The sequence below is a fragment of the Calliopsis andreniformis genome, unplaced genomic scaffold (assembly GCF_051401765.1).
Source record: "Calliopsis andreniformis isolate RMS-2024a unplaced genomic scaffold, iyCalAndr_principal scaffold0022, whole genome shotgun sequence".
Classification (NCBI taxonomy): domain Eukaryota; kingdom Metazoa; phylum Arthropoda; class Insecta; order Hymenoptera; family Andrenidae; genus Calliopsis; species Calliopsis andreniformis.
In genome coordinates this window covers 12,495,106-12,512,543 of record NW_027480432.1, presented here as the reverse complement: position 1 = coordinate 12,512,543, position 17,438 = coordinate 12,495,106, and the positions used below count along the sequence as shown (strand labels likewise).

At 40.4% G+C, this 17,438-nt stretch overlaps 2 long non-coding RNA genes across 2 annotated transcripts; both read right to left on the bottom strand.

Annotated features, from left to right (window-relative positions):
• Positions 1-982: 982 nt before the first annotated feature.
• On the bottom strand, positions 983-1,758 carry LOC143187037 (uncharacterized). The gene is made up of 2 exons (XR_013003137.1): positions 1,284-1,758; positions 983-1,159 (listed from the first exon to the last, which is right to left on the bottom strand). It is a non-coding gene; the product is annotated as an uncharacterized LOC143187037 (long non-coding RNA).
• Positions 1,759-8,402: 6,644 nt separating this feature from the next.
• Positions 8,403-17,068, bottom strand: LOC143186950 (uncharacterized). Its single transcript, XR_013003121.1, has 5 exons — positions 16,615-17,068; positions 14,571-14,720; positions 14,245-14,495; positions 9,221-9,405; positions 8,403-8,697 (listed from the first exon to the last, which is right to left on the bottom strand). It is a non-coding gene; the product is annotated as an uncharacterized LOC143186950 (long non-coding RNA).
• Between the last annotated feature and the right edge of the window lie 370 nt (positions 17,069-17,438).

The following is a 17,438-nucleotide window of genomic DNA, read 5'->3' as shown; positions in this document are numbered from 1 at the left end:
ATCATCTCGAAGTGGGGGTAAGTTGTAGTGGGGAATTGTAACTAGAAGGAGGGGATTACTTGACGCGTAGTCAAGCGGGATCAAGCTCCCAGGTTCAAAGTTAAGGACACGTTTGTAGCGCCGTGTACTGTTTTGAGAACTAAAATGCGTAAATGTATAAATGATCGCATGTGTGTATATACAGTCGCTGGTCATATATTATTAGACGCACTATAGATTCTATGTAAAATCTTAATTATCGGGTGTTTTATAGCTATAGAATTTATTAATAGATAGTTATTTAATTTGTATGTATAATATACTTAATTATCTAGTTGTTAACATAAATAAGACATCATATTTATAGAAAAAGTATGTGTTTATTAAATTTTAAAGAATATTGAAATTTACAGTATAAAATATTAATATTTTGTAGAGCCACCTTTTGCCACGTGCTGCACACACAATAAACAAGCTACCGTGTAGTTTAATCCTGAAAGACAAATAAATACATTAAAGAAAACCATATAAACACGTCAGTGCTTGTAGCACGCAACAACGCAAATGAAATAAGTTTATACTTATTTATGTTCCACAGCCAATATCTTAACATTATGTGGCGACATGTAAAAAACAAATATGAAATAAAACTGTATCATAAATTTTCTATATAAAAATCATTATTTGTAAGGGTAAATGTAAATAATATCGCATATAATCTAGTGCAACATATACAATTACAAATATTTTATAGTGCGTCTAATAAACTGGACAGGGACTGTATATGCATAAGTATCGAGTATTTCAAATAAGGTTAACTAACCGTGAAGCAAACCAGGGCAGGTGAGAACGCAATTTAAAAGCTTTTCATTAAAGTTGTGGAAATTTATTAAATTTTTGATGACAAACTTTTAAATTACGTCTGCACCTGCCTTGGTTTACCTCTTCAATTATACAAATATAATAAAAATAAAAAATTAGAGGTGAAAATGCACAACTTAGGTATGTATATGACATCTTTTATTGATTATTTTCAATTAATCGTACAATTAGTCCAAATCACAGTATTTGGAAGAAGTAAACTTTTATTTAGGTTTAATTTTTTTAACTGCTATGAAAATATGAAATTGCGTGAAAACCCAATCTATCCTCCACCGTCCTCCGTAGAAAATTACATTAGCTGCAAAAGTACAAAATAATACAATAGTAAAATCTATTATACACAAATTTGAAATACACATACCACACTTATATATAAATATTTTGCAATACATAAAGATGATTATACATTTTGAGAATCCTACCCTTGCAAACAGATACAACATGCAGAAAATAGAAGAAGAAAGAATATAATTTGCTATGCACCATAAAATGCCATGCAAACGGTGGAATCGTAAAGTCCGACGAAACGTTAAAAGTGGTGGCTATTGACTCTCACCGATATGGGATATTTGGAGTGGCGCTCGCAGGCAAGTTGCAAAAAATGTGTGTAATGTATACTAGCGCCACGTACCGATACAGGAAGAACTAAAACACGACTTCAACATAACGCTACGATACAACGCTACTTCGTGTTATGTGTCAATAACCACGTAACCTTATCCATATAAAACATTTTGTAAATATAATGCAGAATAAAATAAAAACTCAAAGTGAACTAAAATATATATAGTATCGATTTCTTTAAAATAGTTGTTTGTACTATATTTTAAACGTGTATATACATATTATGCACAAAACTTAATACTATCCAATATCTGTATATGGGAGCCGAGTTAATTAAAATCAATTCTTTCGAAACTGAATTATCTACATACATTTTATTTCTCTTTCAAAGGCACGGTATACATAGATACAATAGTCCTATCTCGATGGCCTATGTAATGTAACAACTGTAACTTATTAAACTGGTTACGGTAGAGCAATCAGCCAGAAATCTGTATTGTTTTTCAATTCATACATTTTTCAATCAAAATGAAAATTTATGAGAAACTACGTTCTTCACAGTTAAATAACATGGCATTTAATCATCTTATTCATATGCTAGTGAGTCACCACATTATTATTGCATTATATTGCATTATTCAAACGATTATTAACCACACATATCGACGCATTCATGCAGTATTTACTTGGGTTAAAAGTGTTGCGTGGCCTTCAGGAATTTTTATTGGAACCCGGGATGAATTCGTGCCCGTCGAGCGCTAAGGCACTCTGCTCGTAAAGAAAATGAAACAATTTTGAACTCAAACTAAACTGTTATATTTGAACCAAAAGAAAACACGTCTTATCTGGTCAAAGAACTGGGGCGAAGAGAGCGTACCAGAATGGTTTCTCACTAAATCTAATACATGTTTGTTAATTTTTGGTATCTTAGTAACAAGGAACCAATTACATAATTATATTATAATTAATAAACTCCAATTCGTTAAAACTATCGTCAGCATTTATCGATTTCTTACTTTCGAGTCTTTTACACCTTGGTGCTGGATATAATTTCTTAGAGAAGGGGAAAAAGGTGAAATTTGAATGTTTAAATAAGTGTTTCTAAGGAGATATTGATTTATTTTTTACTCTGAAATATTCTGTAGAGTAATGTTTATAACTGGTTTCAAGTATATAAACTTACGTATATCAGTATCGTGAGATTACGACAACTAAACGAATCTCCACGAATCTCCACGAATCTCTAGTAGAAAAATATGGAGTATTCTAATAAACATAATATATCATATAAGAAATGTGCTTTCCGTGGTTGTAAAATTACGTCGTGGAATGAAAAAATGATTCGAATTTTGGAAGTCTGAAAGCGCCTAATAAAAAATTTTGACCACGTATATCCCACCTTACGGGCTGAAGAGGGCATACTTGATCAAATATTTACATATTTTGTGCAAGGTGTTGAGACTTCGTTTGACCTTCGCGGTTGGTTTGAAAGCAGTACGTGTAATGAACATAAAAGAAAAATGGCTTATTTTATGATAAAAGTAAAAATTCATAAAGACACTATCTGGCTCGGTCAAGAATTACGACGTCCTAAAAGTAATTGCAAAATGCGAAAATTACAAGGACTATAAACCTTTAAATTACAGATTCTAATAGCGAAACTAATTTCATTCACGGTCGAGGGAAAAGGAGCGAAAAGGCCTGCTTCAATAATAGACACAATAGAATAGATGTATTCAATAAAAAATTTAACAAAAAATTGTCTTTTCTAAATATATTTATTACGATTTTCCATAACAATAATTAACAACCACATTTCCATTTCCTCTTCCTCCTGTTCCTCCTCTTATACGACTTATACGATAGAATAGATGTATTCAATAAAACATTTAACAACAATTTGTCTTTTTTAAATATATGTATTATGATTTTCAATAATAATAATTAATAAATACATTTCCGTTTCCTCTTCCTGCTGTTCCCCCTCTTCCCCCTCTTCCTTCGCTCCCTCCTCCCTCTCCTCCACCATCAAACTAGGAATAAATGGTAGGTGCAGCGGTAGAGTGTAAAGTTGTCACGCCGCTAGCCAGAGTTCCGGATCTCGTACCATTTGATAACTTTTTTCCGTCTTTTTACGTTTTTCATTAATTTTTAATCATGGAATAACATTTTTGATACTTTATACATCCTTTTTTGTATACACGTTACATACTATTTTGCGTTTACATATTATAACATAATATATTGTAGAAGCAACAGTTAGCTACGAACGTAGCTACGAGTATAAATAATTGTAAATGTTATAAATTTCGCTGCACACGTTAACGCGCTCGTTCAATTGAAGAAGACAGACGACGTGCGCGGTCAACATTCACGACAACACGCATCCGCAGAACAAATAAATTATTCATTATAAACTAATGTGCATTATTATTTATTGTATTAATCCTGACAAGAAGGCAAGTTATTTAGTTACTACGAACGAGAAATGATTTTGTGAACTCTTCCGAATAAAATGATATGAATAGCTTGGCCGTTTTTATCAATTTTTTTTATTCATAATTTAAAAAGATATTCATTTTTTTTCTTTCTTTTTTAATTATAGAAGAAAAATAAGGAGACAAATTGCGTGTAATCAGACAACGAGTCTCTTGTATATACATACACCATAATTAAATAATCTTATAAAAATTAAATCACTGTACACTGTAAACGACTTTTCAAGTGTTAAAATTCCCTTCTCTGCTCTCCGCTGAAAAGGATGTTGGCAACATTATAGGAGTTCTACCACAGACGAGTATACAGGATAGACTGGACACTCAATGGACTTCCGTGTCTCACGTTCTGAAATACCGACGGCTCGAGAAACCACTGTGGCGGCACAGTCGTTGAGTCAGCCGCTCCGTAGAAAAGTGCGATTCCTGTAATTTTAAGCGCGCGACATTTTGTATTGAGGGCGCCGCACGTTTCCGGGACGCGGCTTTTGCCGGCTTTTCCGGGAAAGCGTACTTTCCCTTTTTCCGGCAAGCGTTCATTCATTCTTTTGGCAAGCGTGCTAGGTGTTAGACGTGTTATTCCATGCAAAGGTTTTAACACTTTCGTTAAACTTAACGTGTATTATAAAGAAACTCTAGTGAGCTGTACATAATTTATAATTAGTTTTAGTGTACAGATTTTTATATTTTATATTCCTAGAGTGTTAAGTGTGTATTATAGACTTGTGTTAGACTTTAAATAAACTTTATTACAACTCTTGTTTAAACCTTACCAGTGGAGTGCTGATAAAGTCAATTCCCCTTTATCATTTTCTGACTATATCTCCACAGTGGTGACCCCGACGTCAGAAAAGCAGTGTAGTGTGCAAATTTTAATAGGGAAAAAAACTTTGAAAAATGTCGTTATTACACACGCCTACGAAAAGCGACGCCACGCCGACCGCCGCCAACATGGCGGACACGCCTGAGGGGGCCAGAGTCCCCGCTGTCGAGCCATCGGTCAGTGCAGCAACCCTCCAAAAGCTACCGCCATTTTGGAAGGAAAATCCAACTTTGTGGTTCGCCCAGGTGGAGGCGACATTTCAGCTAGCCAGAATCACGACGGATGACACTAAATACCGCTATATCATCACGCATCTGGACCATACGGTTTTGCCGTTTATCGCTGACGTCTTGACTTCACCCCCAGCGACGGGTAAATTTGAAGAAATCAAGAGACGCATCATCAATACATTCGACGAATCGCCTGAGTCGAAACTCCGGCGGCTTTTAAGAGGGTCTGAATTGGGGGATGAAAAGCCGTCCCATTTTCTTCAGCGGCTAAGAAACCTCGCCGGCGGGCAAGTTGGCGAAACCGTCCTCCGTTCATTGTTTCTGGAACAGCTTCCTGAAAACGTCCGCAGCATTATTGCTATATCGGACACTGCTGATTTGCAGCGGTTGGCGCTGCTAGCCGACAAGGTCGTTGAGATGTCGGCACCCAGAGTCGCCGTGGTCGAGACCCCTGAAAAGTTAAAAGTGGCGAAAGCCGAAATCAACGATTTGATTGCTCAGGGTATCTGTCAGCCATCGGACAGTCCGTGGGCTAGTCCCTTACATATGGTTCGGAAGAAAAACGGGGATTGGCGGCTATGTGGTGACTACCGGAGGTTAAATAATATTACGACTCCCGATAAATATCCGGTACCGCATATTCAAGACTTTACTTACAGACTGGACGGGACGAATATCTTCACAAAACTGGACTTAACTAAGGCATATCACCAGATTCCCATAGCCCCAGAGGATCGCCCTAAAACGGCCATTATCACGCCATTTGGGTTGTATGAATATAACGTGATGACCTTTGGACTCAAGAACGCGGCGCAAACCTTCCAACGGTTCATGGATGTCGTCTTGCGAGGACTGGATTTCGCGTTTTGCTATATAGACGACATCCTGATCGCATCCGTTGACGAGCAACAGCACCGAGAACATATCAGGCAAGTTTTTGATAGATTGCGTCAATTCGGCATCTCAATTAATGTGGCCAAGTGCATTTTTGGGACTAAGTCGGTAGAGTACCTAGGGTACTTGATAGACAAGAAAGGAGCTAGGCCTCTACCTGAAAAAGTCCAGGCTATCAATAATTATAAAAAACCGGTCACGATTTCAGATTTACGCCGTTTTCTAGGCATTATCAATTTTTACAGGCGCTTTATTTGTAACGCAGCCGCGATCCAGGCTCCGCTACATAAATTTTTGGAAGGAGCCCGAAAAAAAGATAAGCGGGTTATTGCGTGGACGCCTGAGGCCGAGGAGGCATTTAACCGCTGTAAGAGCTCGTTGGCGGATGCGACGCTGTTGGTACATCCCCGTGACGGTGTGCCTCTGATATTGGCCACAGACGCATCCGATTCAGCTATGGGTGCAGTGCTGCAGCAAGAGGTGAACGGAGTGTGGGAGCCGTTAGGTTTCTTTTCTAAGAAATTCAGCACTCAGGAGCAAAAATATAGCACCTATGACAGGGAGCTGACTGTCATTTTTAAAGCCGTGAAGCATTTTAAGCATTTACTTGAAGGACGTAGCTTCACAATTCAAACGGATCATAAGCCCTTAATTTTTGCGTATTCTCAAAAATCTGATAAGGCTTCTCCACGGCAATTAAGGCAATTGGATTACATTGGGCAATTTACCACTAACATAACCCACACTCCGGGAACCAACAACGAAGTCGCGGATGCGTTGTCACGGCTGGATGTGATTAGCCTGCCAGTCGTGATAAGCATGCAAGATATTGCTCGCGGCCAGGAAAACGATGGTGAACTTTCGCGTTTATTAGAGGGTCGCTCAGCGCTGCACCTGAAGCAGCTGAGGTTGGATGGTTCGGAGCGCACTATTTTTTGCGATATTTCTACTGGTGAGATCAGGCCTTACATTCCCGTGGCATTTCGAAAACAGATTTTTGACAACGTCCATAACCTTTCGCACCCGAGTGGCAGGGCTACGAAGAAGCTCATTAGTAGCCGATTCGTATGGCCTGGCATGAACCGGGATATTATTACTCAATGGGCTAAGACTTGTGTGCCATGCCAACGAAGCAAGATATCGAGGCACACTGTCAATTCCCCCCTGAATATGGCTGTTCCAGAGGGTAGGTTTGAGCATGTCCATTTGGACATCGTTGGTCCACTTCCGCCGGTTAGTGGTTTTAAATACTGCTTGACGATGATCGACAGATTCACCAGGTGGCTTGAGGCGGTTCCCATAAGGGATTCCACGGCCGATGTTGTCGCCTCAGAGTTCTATGCCACCTGGGTGGCTAGATTTGGAGCCCCAGCCACGATCACCACTGATCGTGGCGTGCAGTTTGAGGCACAGTTGTTCAACTCTCTCACCTCGCTGATAGGATGCAAGCGGATTCGCACGACAGCATACCATCCGGCGTCGAATGGAATGGTGGAAAGGTGGCATAGGTCTCTGAAGGCGGCAATAATGTGCCACGAGTCTCGCGATTGGGTGGCGGTTCTTCCCGCCGTATTATTAGGTTTAAGGTCAAGTATCAAAGAGGACCTAGGGGCGTCGGCGGCAGAACTCGTTTACGGGACACCCCTCAGGTTACCTGGGGAATTTTTCATCGATACACATCAACCCCGTCATTTTAACATTGATAAATTTCGCGAGGCAATGCGTCAAATCAGGCCTATTCCCACCATTCATCACACTAGAAAATCACACTTTATGTCCAAAGATCTTCTTTCGTGTACCCATGTGTTTGTCCGTGTAGACGCAGTTAAAAGACCTCTGGAGCAGCCATATGAAGGACCATACCCGGTTTTAAAACGCATTTCGGACCAGGCGTATCTGATCGGGTACCGAGGTAACCCACAGGTAATTTCTACGGAGCGGTTGAAGACGGCATTTTTTGAAATCACACAACATTCGGCTCAACCCCTTCGAACTTATGCTCAGGTGTCGTCCGCTCTCCCTAATCGGTCAAGCGACTCGGAGGGGGGTAGTGTGGCGGCACAGTCGTTGAGTCAGCCGCTCCGTAGAAAAGTGCGGTTCCTGTAATTTTAAGCGCGCGACATTTTGTATTGAGGGCGCCGCACGTTTCCGGGACGCGGCTTTTCCCGGCTTTTCCGGGAAAGCGTACTTTCCCTTTTTCCGGCAAGCGTTCATTCATTCTTTTGGCAAGCGTGCTAGGCGTTAGACGTGTTATTCCGTGCAAAGGTTTTAACACTTTCGTTAAACTTAACGTGTATTATAAAGAAACTCTAGTGAGCTGTACATAATTTATAATTAGTTTTAGTGTACAGATTTTTATATTTTATATTCTTAGAGTGTTAAGTGTGTATTATAGACTTGTGTTAGACTTTAAATAAACTTTATTATAACTCTTGTTTAAACCTTACCAGTGGAGTGCTGATAAAGTCAATTCCCCTTTATCATTTCCTGACTATATCTCTACAAACCTGTGGTGTTGTGTACCACTTTACCTATTGGGCGTGGGTAAAATAAAGGTTTTCACGAGGAAGTTCTTTAACTTGTAATAAAATTTATTTTAAACATAATTACTGCGTAACACTCTTTGGTTTCTCTCCTCTCTCCTATTGGGCGAGTGTGTCGCCCCCTGGTCCCCAGCTCGGGTAACAAGGGATATGTCCTCCACAAACCACAGCATTTTCGCCTCTATCTAATCCTCTTTATCTTGTGGTAGCATTACTTCGATTTTACGCCGCTAGACGCAGTACTTCGAGGGTTTCCCGTTGGTGTGAAACTGGGCGTGAAGTCAACTCTGTTTTCAATGACACGAATACCTTTTTACAATCTTAATTGAAAACAAATGGAGTGTTTTTCTTTACTAACATACACAACGGTTTCGCTTTTATCGAATGATTTGTTATGAATTTCCGAAAATAACTGAATCGGGAACATAATAGCCAAGGTATCCTTCAGGAAAGAACATTTGCTCCAATTATATTACCTGCAGATTTTCCTCTACTGTAATTGAAGGGATCATAATATCATCAACATAAATCACAATTTTATCCTGTCTAATAAATGAATAAAAAATTTTCAGAATATTTACAAATTCGTAAATATGAATATACAAAATATGAAAAACAAATTCGTAAATGAATAATTACAAATTCGTACTGACCGCTTGGAGTGGAGAATGCAAAGTATTCTGTAAAATCTTCATGAATTGAAATTTGGCGAAAACCGTTCTTGAGATCGAGCATTGTAAAATATTTCTTTCTTTGTAAATTATCGAGATGATCCTCGATCCACAGAAAGGGATACCGTTGTTTACTTACTTTTCCGTTTAATCAATGCAAATTAACAAATATACATTTCTTCCCATTTTTCTAGTCGACTAATACTACACGCGCACAATATTCTGAAGTGCTAGGTTTAATAATATTTCGCTTAATTTCGCCTGTAATTGGCATTTCCCGGCACATGACATTCGTCTCGGAAGGTACGAAAAGGGAATAGTATCCTGTAAAACAAGTTTAATTTTATAATTATTATCTACATACTCAACTTTCATATTCTTACATTCATACAGGACTGATAACAATTTATCTCTCATTTCTACATCTAAAGCATTATCCAAATTATCCACTGTGGTATCAAATTTATCTCGAGACTCAACCACATCAATCGTTAATACATTGTTTTCTAATGCATGATTGTCAACCTCATTATCATGTACTAAACGATTGCGACCGTGACAATAAATGAGTTTAAGATTAGCTGAATGTATATATAAAGTCATAGCCGATAACGACGTCGTAGGAAGTAGTCACCACGTACAGTTTAATGTTGAAAGATTGATTCGGTAGGTTATCGAGACAAACTTGATCGTAAATGTAATCAAGCACCGCAATTTAAGAATTATTCACCCACTTAAACTTGCGATCATAAGGATTTCGCAACAAATTACAATCCTTGAAATATTGGGAATAAACTGATTTTTCAATTAGATTGATTAGACTACTGTATCTACCAGTACCCTTAACAATACATCATCGTTGACCACTCTGATTACTTCTACACATGAGGATCGTTGATGTTGCAGGCCCTCCCAGTTGATAGCGGAGACCTCTCGTGGGTTTACCCCCTCGTCTGACCTGAAGGACCCGGTAAAGAGTACGCCATTCTGCTCTACACTCGGTTTCTGCATCCGCTGCTAAACACGTCAATCTTGCACCACAATCTTTTGACAAGTGTTCCGGTTTTTTACATCTAAAGCATGTGACTATCTTAGGATCGCTATCCATTGCTTCGTTCTCTATGCGTTACTGGACCACTCGCGACTTGGCGATTTTGCCGTTATCTGTGATTCGGTTGACGTGATCTAAAAAATCTGACAGTTTATCCACGTGAGTGTCAATGACCATTCTGCGAATGTTTGGTTCCTGTACTCCAGCTGCCAACAAATTTATTTGGTCCTTTTCCGCTAGATCTAGCACTTCTATCAGTTTTAGCTTATGTTCCGCATAATCTATAAATCGCTCTGCCATGAGATTCCAACTTCTGGCACTGATCCGGTTAATATTCAAAATATTCACTCAGTGCGTCTTTCAACAGACTCCAAGAGGAAATGATGGTGTTAGGTTGCCTACGGTACCAGTTCAAGGCTCGACCCTTGAAGTATATGATTGCTGACAACAATAAAGTGCGATCGTTGGTGTCGTATAATTTAGCAATGTATTCCAGCCGGTTCAGTCACTTCATAACACTTTCATTATCTTTCCCAGAGAAATCGGATCGTTGTTTCGAAATGAATTTAACATGATTCGAGTCATAGCTATGGTCTCTACTGTCAAAATCCTTTGGCGTACGCTCCTTCTGAAGCTCCGTGAAAAATGACTTAATCACGGACTGATAATTTTCGAGCATCATTTGTGTTGTTAACTGCAGAATCTCCACAATATTCGCCAACTGCGGGGTCACAATGTTGAGTATAGCGTCGGTTACCATTCCTATTATTGGTGTGGCGAACTCGACCAGGTAGTTGATTGTCGAGTGAACGCGCACGGCTGTTAACCATTTTGGGCCTTCGAATTTGTATAGGCAAGGCCTTCGGACATGAACTGGTTGCAGGTGTGTGCAAAACATGAGCCACCACGTTTTCGGGAAATTTAGTTATAGGTCTGGAAAGTCTCTCTGATTTACGACATGTTGCCCTCGACAGGACAACGACTGCGGGCCCGAGGGTCATTCCATCGTAAATAGTATATATAAATATTAGTGTTAGACAAATAGTGTGTAGTTATTAACCTCCACATATATCACCTCATTGGTATTGTCAGTGATATTACTTGACTGCAGTGTCGGAGTAGTTTTATTTGTTGATCCAACGTTTTGGGTTGGCGCGTTTTTAATCGTCTCTAGGTACTTCGATAACCACTTTATCATGTGTGCGCGCGTACCAGATTCATGGAGCCCGTGCTTTCTGAGATATTCCCGAAATTGCGCATCTGTCAGATTCGATAGTTCCTCTTTCTCCATGTCAACAGTATAGATGGACAACAAATGACAACAGCTGACGCAAGCAACACGATTAATCGTCGCGCCACTGGTCAACTAGACTACTTAGGTATAAACACTTCGCTAACTGCCGGCCCAAAACCAAAATATTAACTAACGTTCTTGACTTTCTAGAAATATTGGAACGGTCGGTTAACCGTAACCGTCATGTAACGGACACGTGTTCAGCCAAATTTATGAAATTAATTAAATTAACGAAAACTCAGTCAGCTACAACCAAACATCTGATATCTTATAAAACCACTGCACAGTAAAATGTTTAGAAATTTATTGCTAGCACTTTAATGTTAAGCAAATGAGAGCATGTGCTCCTATGTCGCCCTAAGATCACATTTAACACACAAACACCATTATGCGACCCACTATCCCACTTCTGAGATAAATAACTATCCAGCTGTAAGCTTTTATTTTACAACTAGTAGTGATACAAAACGCATTTGCAATCTCACAACTCCGACACTTCTCGTTCACACACATCTCGCTTTCGAAACGCGCCTTCACACCTGGCTCTTCTCTCGCGTACTTCCTAATCGCCATACACAGTGTGACCACGCTACGACGTGGTTGCCGGGGGGAAGCGACGAAGAAGGTGCCGCCTCAGTCAGCCGCCGGGTTCGTTGTAGCAAATGAAGGGAGTCAGTTAAATCTCGGTTGAGAACAGTCTTTTATTGAGGTTCGTGGAACGCGCGGCGTGAGGCCGGACGCCTCTCGTTCACAACACGGTGTAGGAGCCACTGCTCTTTGTACGCGGTCGGGTGGGGAGTCGCGCTCCCCACTTAGTCGCTCGGGCCCGGAGTCGTAGTTCCTCGGCTAGACCGCTGCTGTCGATTGGGAGCCGCTGCTCCCTTCGGTACGCGGTGGGGGTACGTATGTCCCAACGGCGGTGTCGGCGGGTGTTGGGAACCGCTGCTCCACTCGGCATTTACAGTACGTAGGGGAATAGGATCACCGGGATCGGAGTCTGTGAGTGGCGCTACAGGCTACGGCAGCTACGCCACCCATTGACCTTGGCCGAGGGGTCCGTTGCCCGTGTCCCCCGGGGGGCTACGTCACGAGTGGGACACAGAGACCCGAGGAGGTTGTTATCACCACAAGGAGTGGTTATACACCACCCCCAAGGGTCCGTTGCAGGACTGAGAACAGTCGGTTATAAAAAGAGAGAACCAGCTTGTACGCTATCGCGGATCGCTCGCTGTATACTATTATTATATTTCCGCGGTGTCGCGGCTTCACTCGCGGGATCGCGAGATTCCGCGGTGGCCACCTCGCGGCCGCGGTCTGAACTACGTTCTCCTGAGGCGGTCTCGAGTGGGGAGTTCGCGGTCTCGAGTGGGGAGTTCGCGGTCTCCCTCTCACTCGTTACAACAGCACACACACGGCACATTCGCACGACGCCGCTCACACCTTCAGCCATCCCGCGGTCAGAATTGTTTACAGAATCGATAAAAAAAAATACTTGTTGAATATTTTGGGCTACTCTGCGATCCTGCCAAGTTTCATCGGAATCGGAGATCGGAGATTACCATTTGCTATTTAAATTGTAATTTTAGTGAAAACTAAAATATATTCGTAAATTTCAATATGTTTAGAATTTTTGGACGTCAAAACGAAATAAAACAAACAAATAAAAAATATAAATAATTTGAAATGAATTCATGCATCCCCATATGCACTGGCTGAAACTGCTTACCAGTTTGTATAACCAATTTATACATGTGCGACGTTTTTAGATTATTGGTGTTCGACGTACAAAGTGCCACTACATTTGTGCCACTGAATTTTTTACTTTTATGGATATTTGATTTTTCCTAGGTTTTTCGTTTATTATATATGTAGTATATGTTTATGTTAAGTGAATGAGTAAATATCAGTAATAAAATTGTTCATTTTATAAAACAAAGTCGTCTTTTTGATCCAATATTTTAACAGCGTCACTTACTCTGTGTTTGACGACTATACCCCTCATCGCGTAATTTTCGCGATACACATAGATGCGCGCTCTGAAAGGAGGTCACCACAGCTGACTGGTTAAAAGTAGAATGCATGAAAGGGTTGAATTGGGGACTGACCTTTTTTACTAATAATGTTAAAGGAACTTTTGGAGCGTTAAGTACACATCAATTATACTGTTGGAACTTCCAAGAGTTTCAAATATATGGTAAGAATTAGTTTCTACCGTCGTAAACACATTGTTTCGCTTTTCGACCAAGTGCCATAAAACTGTGATACCATTGTAGCGTGCCGAACCACGCCGTACCGTAATTAATTCGTTGAGGCGTAGGTCAGGTTTCCATAGCTTGATCATCCGAAAACTAAAGCTAGGCCCGAACAAATAGATTCTACTCTCTGATTGGTTCAGCTACACTACCGAAAAATGTATACAAGTTTGTACCAATTTACCAAAAGTGGCAGAGCCAATTGATTAAGATTCCGAATAGTACGCATCGTCCGCACTCATTTTCGAGTTCTCAAGCAATTTAAAATCGACTTTTTCTGCTCTCTTGAGCGGACTGTGTCACGCTACTGTGTTCTTTGTGTTAGTAACTCTCACAATTTTCTTAAGTGTACGTGATAGCACAAGTCAAACTTAACCTGGATCCTCCGAAGCCAGTCGGTCCATGGTCCCATAACAAAATAAAATCAAGAAAGAATGGAGATTCTGTCACACTATAGATTACTATAACTTCGGAGCGGTCTCAAGTCTTCGGGAAATGATTAACCCTTGATTGAATTGTCTGAGCATCCAGGTTATTACATTATCTAGGTTATATCAGTCACTAACCTTGAGAAAGTACTCTTCAGGAGCGGTCTTGATATCCGTCAGACTGGGAACGGCTTCTAGCGCTTGTTGACAGGTGATTCGTGTGCTTTATGGCAAGTGTGAACTATAACCTTAAAGGAGCATCAATTACTTTATTTGCTAGAACGGTCGCTACCCCTAGGAGAGCGGTCTCGATTCAACAACTCTTAGTACAGTACATCAGCTGCCTCCAAGATGTCGCTCACACTGTACTTAGAATCGTCGTAGTGCACCTGTCATAGAGATTATGCAAATAAAAATCCGTAAAGAAGCATCGCATACTCTTGATCTCTGAAAACAGTCGCTACCTCTAAAGGAGCGGTCTCAATCTGTGGATGAGTACCTCAGCTGCCTCTCACATCCTCGTGTTCTCGTAACTCGATACCAGAGAGAATTGTGTGTCCTGCTTTTTTTTTTTTTTTTTTGTAGGTTTCTCTTGAGTGAGTGTAATACAGTGCCTGTGGAAGAATATCGATTTAACCTGTATTTACCATGTGTTATGTAAAGATGCCATTGTAATACGTGCTAAGTTGGGATTTAATTTGGGGAGTGTGGTAGGACAGGGAAAGCTTTCAAAAAACCCTGTAGATCATGTAAGAAATATAACGTGTATTAGTTATTGAGTTAGCATGGCGGGTATTTTTTTCACCATTTTAAGTGGGATTTCTTGAATGTTGAGTTTTCCTATTCTGTTGATCAGGGGATTTTCATGCTGAGTGGAGCAGGATTTTTTGATAGAATCCAAGATGAAGCTGGTGATTTTCGGAATACCCGCATCGGTATGAAGGTTATCAATGGGCGTGTCAGGCTCCTTATTTAGGATAATTCTGAGGAATTTGTTTTGAATGGTTTGTGGTTTTTGCAAGTGTGTGGTGGCAGCAATACACCAGGCTTGATGACCGTAAGTGATTATAGGTCTGATGCATGTTAAGTACAGAACAATTTTGATCCTTTTGTTAGGAGCGCTGCTGGAGCAAATTAACGGGTAAAGCCTTTTTAGTGCGGGGTACGCAAGCGTGGCTCTTTTTGTGATTGCAGGTCCCCAAGTGAGCTTGCTGTCAAAGATGATTCCGAGGTATTTAACTTGTGGTTTCCACTTGATGGGTTCTCCCGAAATAATTACATTAACAGTAGGTTTATGACGTTTTCTGGAAAAGCAGATGGCTTCTGTTTTTGAGACGTTGATTTTTATTTTCCAGGTTCGATAGAATTGCATGAGTTTATCTATGTGTTGTTGCAGGTATTTGGTGGCTTGAGAAAATTTCCAGGAAGAAGCATAAATAGCTGTGTCGTCTGCGTAGATGGCGAGTTGAGTGTTATTGTCTACCGTAAGATCGTATATGTATATGATAAATAATACGGGTCCAAGTATCGAGCCTTGGGGGACGCCCGCAGTGATGGAAAAAGATTGTGATTGTATACCGTTGATTGAGGTAAAGAAGTGCCTGTCGGAAAGATAGCTTGCGATGAGCTTGATGATGATCAGAGGAAATTTAAGGAGGTAGAGCTTGTGAATTAATCCAGCATGCCAGACAGAGTCAAAGGCCTTTTCTATGTCTAGTAGGAGCATTTGGACAGATCTGTTTTTGTTTAACTCAAGAGTAATTTCTTCGGAAACTCTTAGTAGTTGATGAATGGTGGAGTGATGCTCCCTAAATCCAAATTGATGGTTTGGAAGGATGCTCCTTTCCTTGATGTGCTGATTGAGTAGTTTTAGTATTATTTTTTCAAAAACTTTGCCCAGGATATTTAGGAGACTAATGGGACGATAGCTGCTGGGATCTTGCTTTGGTTTGCTAGGTTTCTTGATGGAAATTACTTTTGCTGTTTTCCAGGCAATGGGGAAGTAGCAGTTTTGGAATGCTTTTCTGATTATGTAGAAGATTTGTACTTGCAGTTTCCGAGGAGTATTCTTTAGTTTTTGTGCAGTGATTTTGTCAGGACTAGGGGCCTTGTTGTTCGGGAGTTTTTTGATGATATTGTGTATATCCAATGGAGTAAGAGAAGGGGGGTGCGGATCAATTTGGAGATTTTTTATGTGTGAGTAATTATTGGAGACTTCAGAGTCAAGAGGGGATGGTAGATTATGGGCTCTGTCGTGAACCTGTTTATAGTGTTGAGCAAGTAGTTCAGCTTTGTCCTTGTCAGAGTAGATTAGTTGGCTACTGCTGGATTTCAGGATGGGAATGGATTGTGATTTTAGTCCAGTGAGTTTGTAAACTTTCCAGAGGATGTTATCACTTTTTTGTATATTAGCTAGTTTGTTTTGCCAGGAGTTGTTCTTAATTTTGAGAATTAACTTTTGAATGTTTGAGGTGAGCAAGTTTTTCACTAGCTTGTAATAGGGGTTACCTGTTTTCTGGTATTTTCTCCTGGCCCTGTTTCTGTCCTTGATGAGCTGGGATAATTGATTGTCCTCAATACCTTTATGCAGAAGGTTGGAAGTAGCGGTTGTGGCTTTTTTATAGACAGAGTTTATCCTGTTCTGGAGTCTTGAGATTTCACTTTCAATTTCCTCATTGGTCCGAATGTCTGGGTTGAGGCTGTAATTGTTGCAGATGGATTTGTAAAGTTTCCAATCAGTGACTTCAGAGCGTCTTCTAAATGAATTTTGTGATGAAGTGGAGACTTCGAGGAATACAGGAAGGTGATTTGATGAGAGGTCATCAATAGTGCGGCAATTGTAGCTGTATGGGATATTTGTGAGGTAGATGTCAATGTTAGACGGGGTTTTGCCTGGTTGCTTTGAGTGTACGTGTTGCTATTGATGATGTAGTAATTTTTGTTCTCCGCATGATTCTTGAGGCAGGATCCATTTCTGTTGCTTGAGGTATTGTTCCAGAGCTGATGCTTGGCGTTAAAGTCTCCACCAATTAGGAAATATTTGGCATTTGTGTGGGAGGTGATGGCATCGAGGTCAGCATGAGTGAACTTTATTCTTGGAGGAGAATATCCTGCTCCAACTATAAAAGTGGGGTTTGACTTGACTTTGATAAAGACAGTTTCTATGTTTGGCGTTATCGGTTGATTAACTTGTTCATAAGGTATAGAGTTGTGAATGCAGATTGCAACTCCACCTCGTCCTGGAGAGGGTGGGGGCCTGTCAGCCCTGAAGAGGTTATAGTTTTTGATGCGACATGGTTCATGAGCTTGTAGCAAAGTTTCTGAGATGAGGG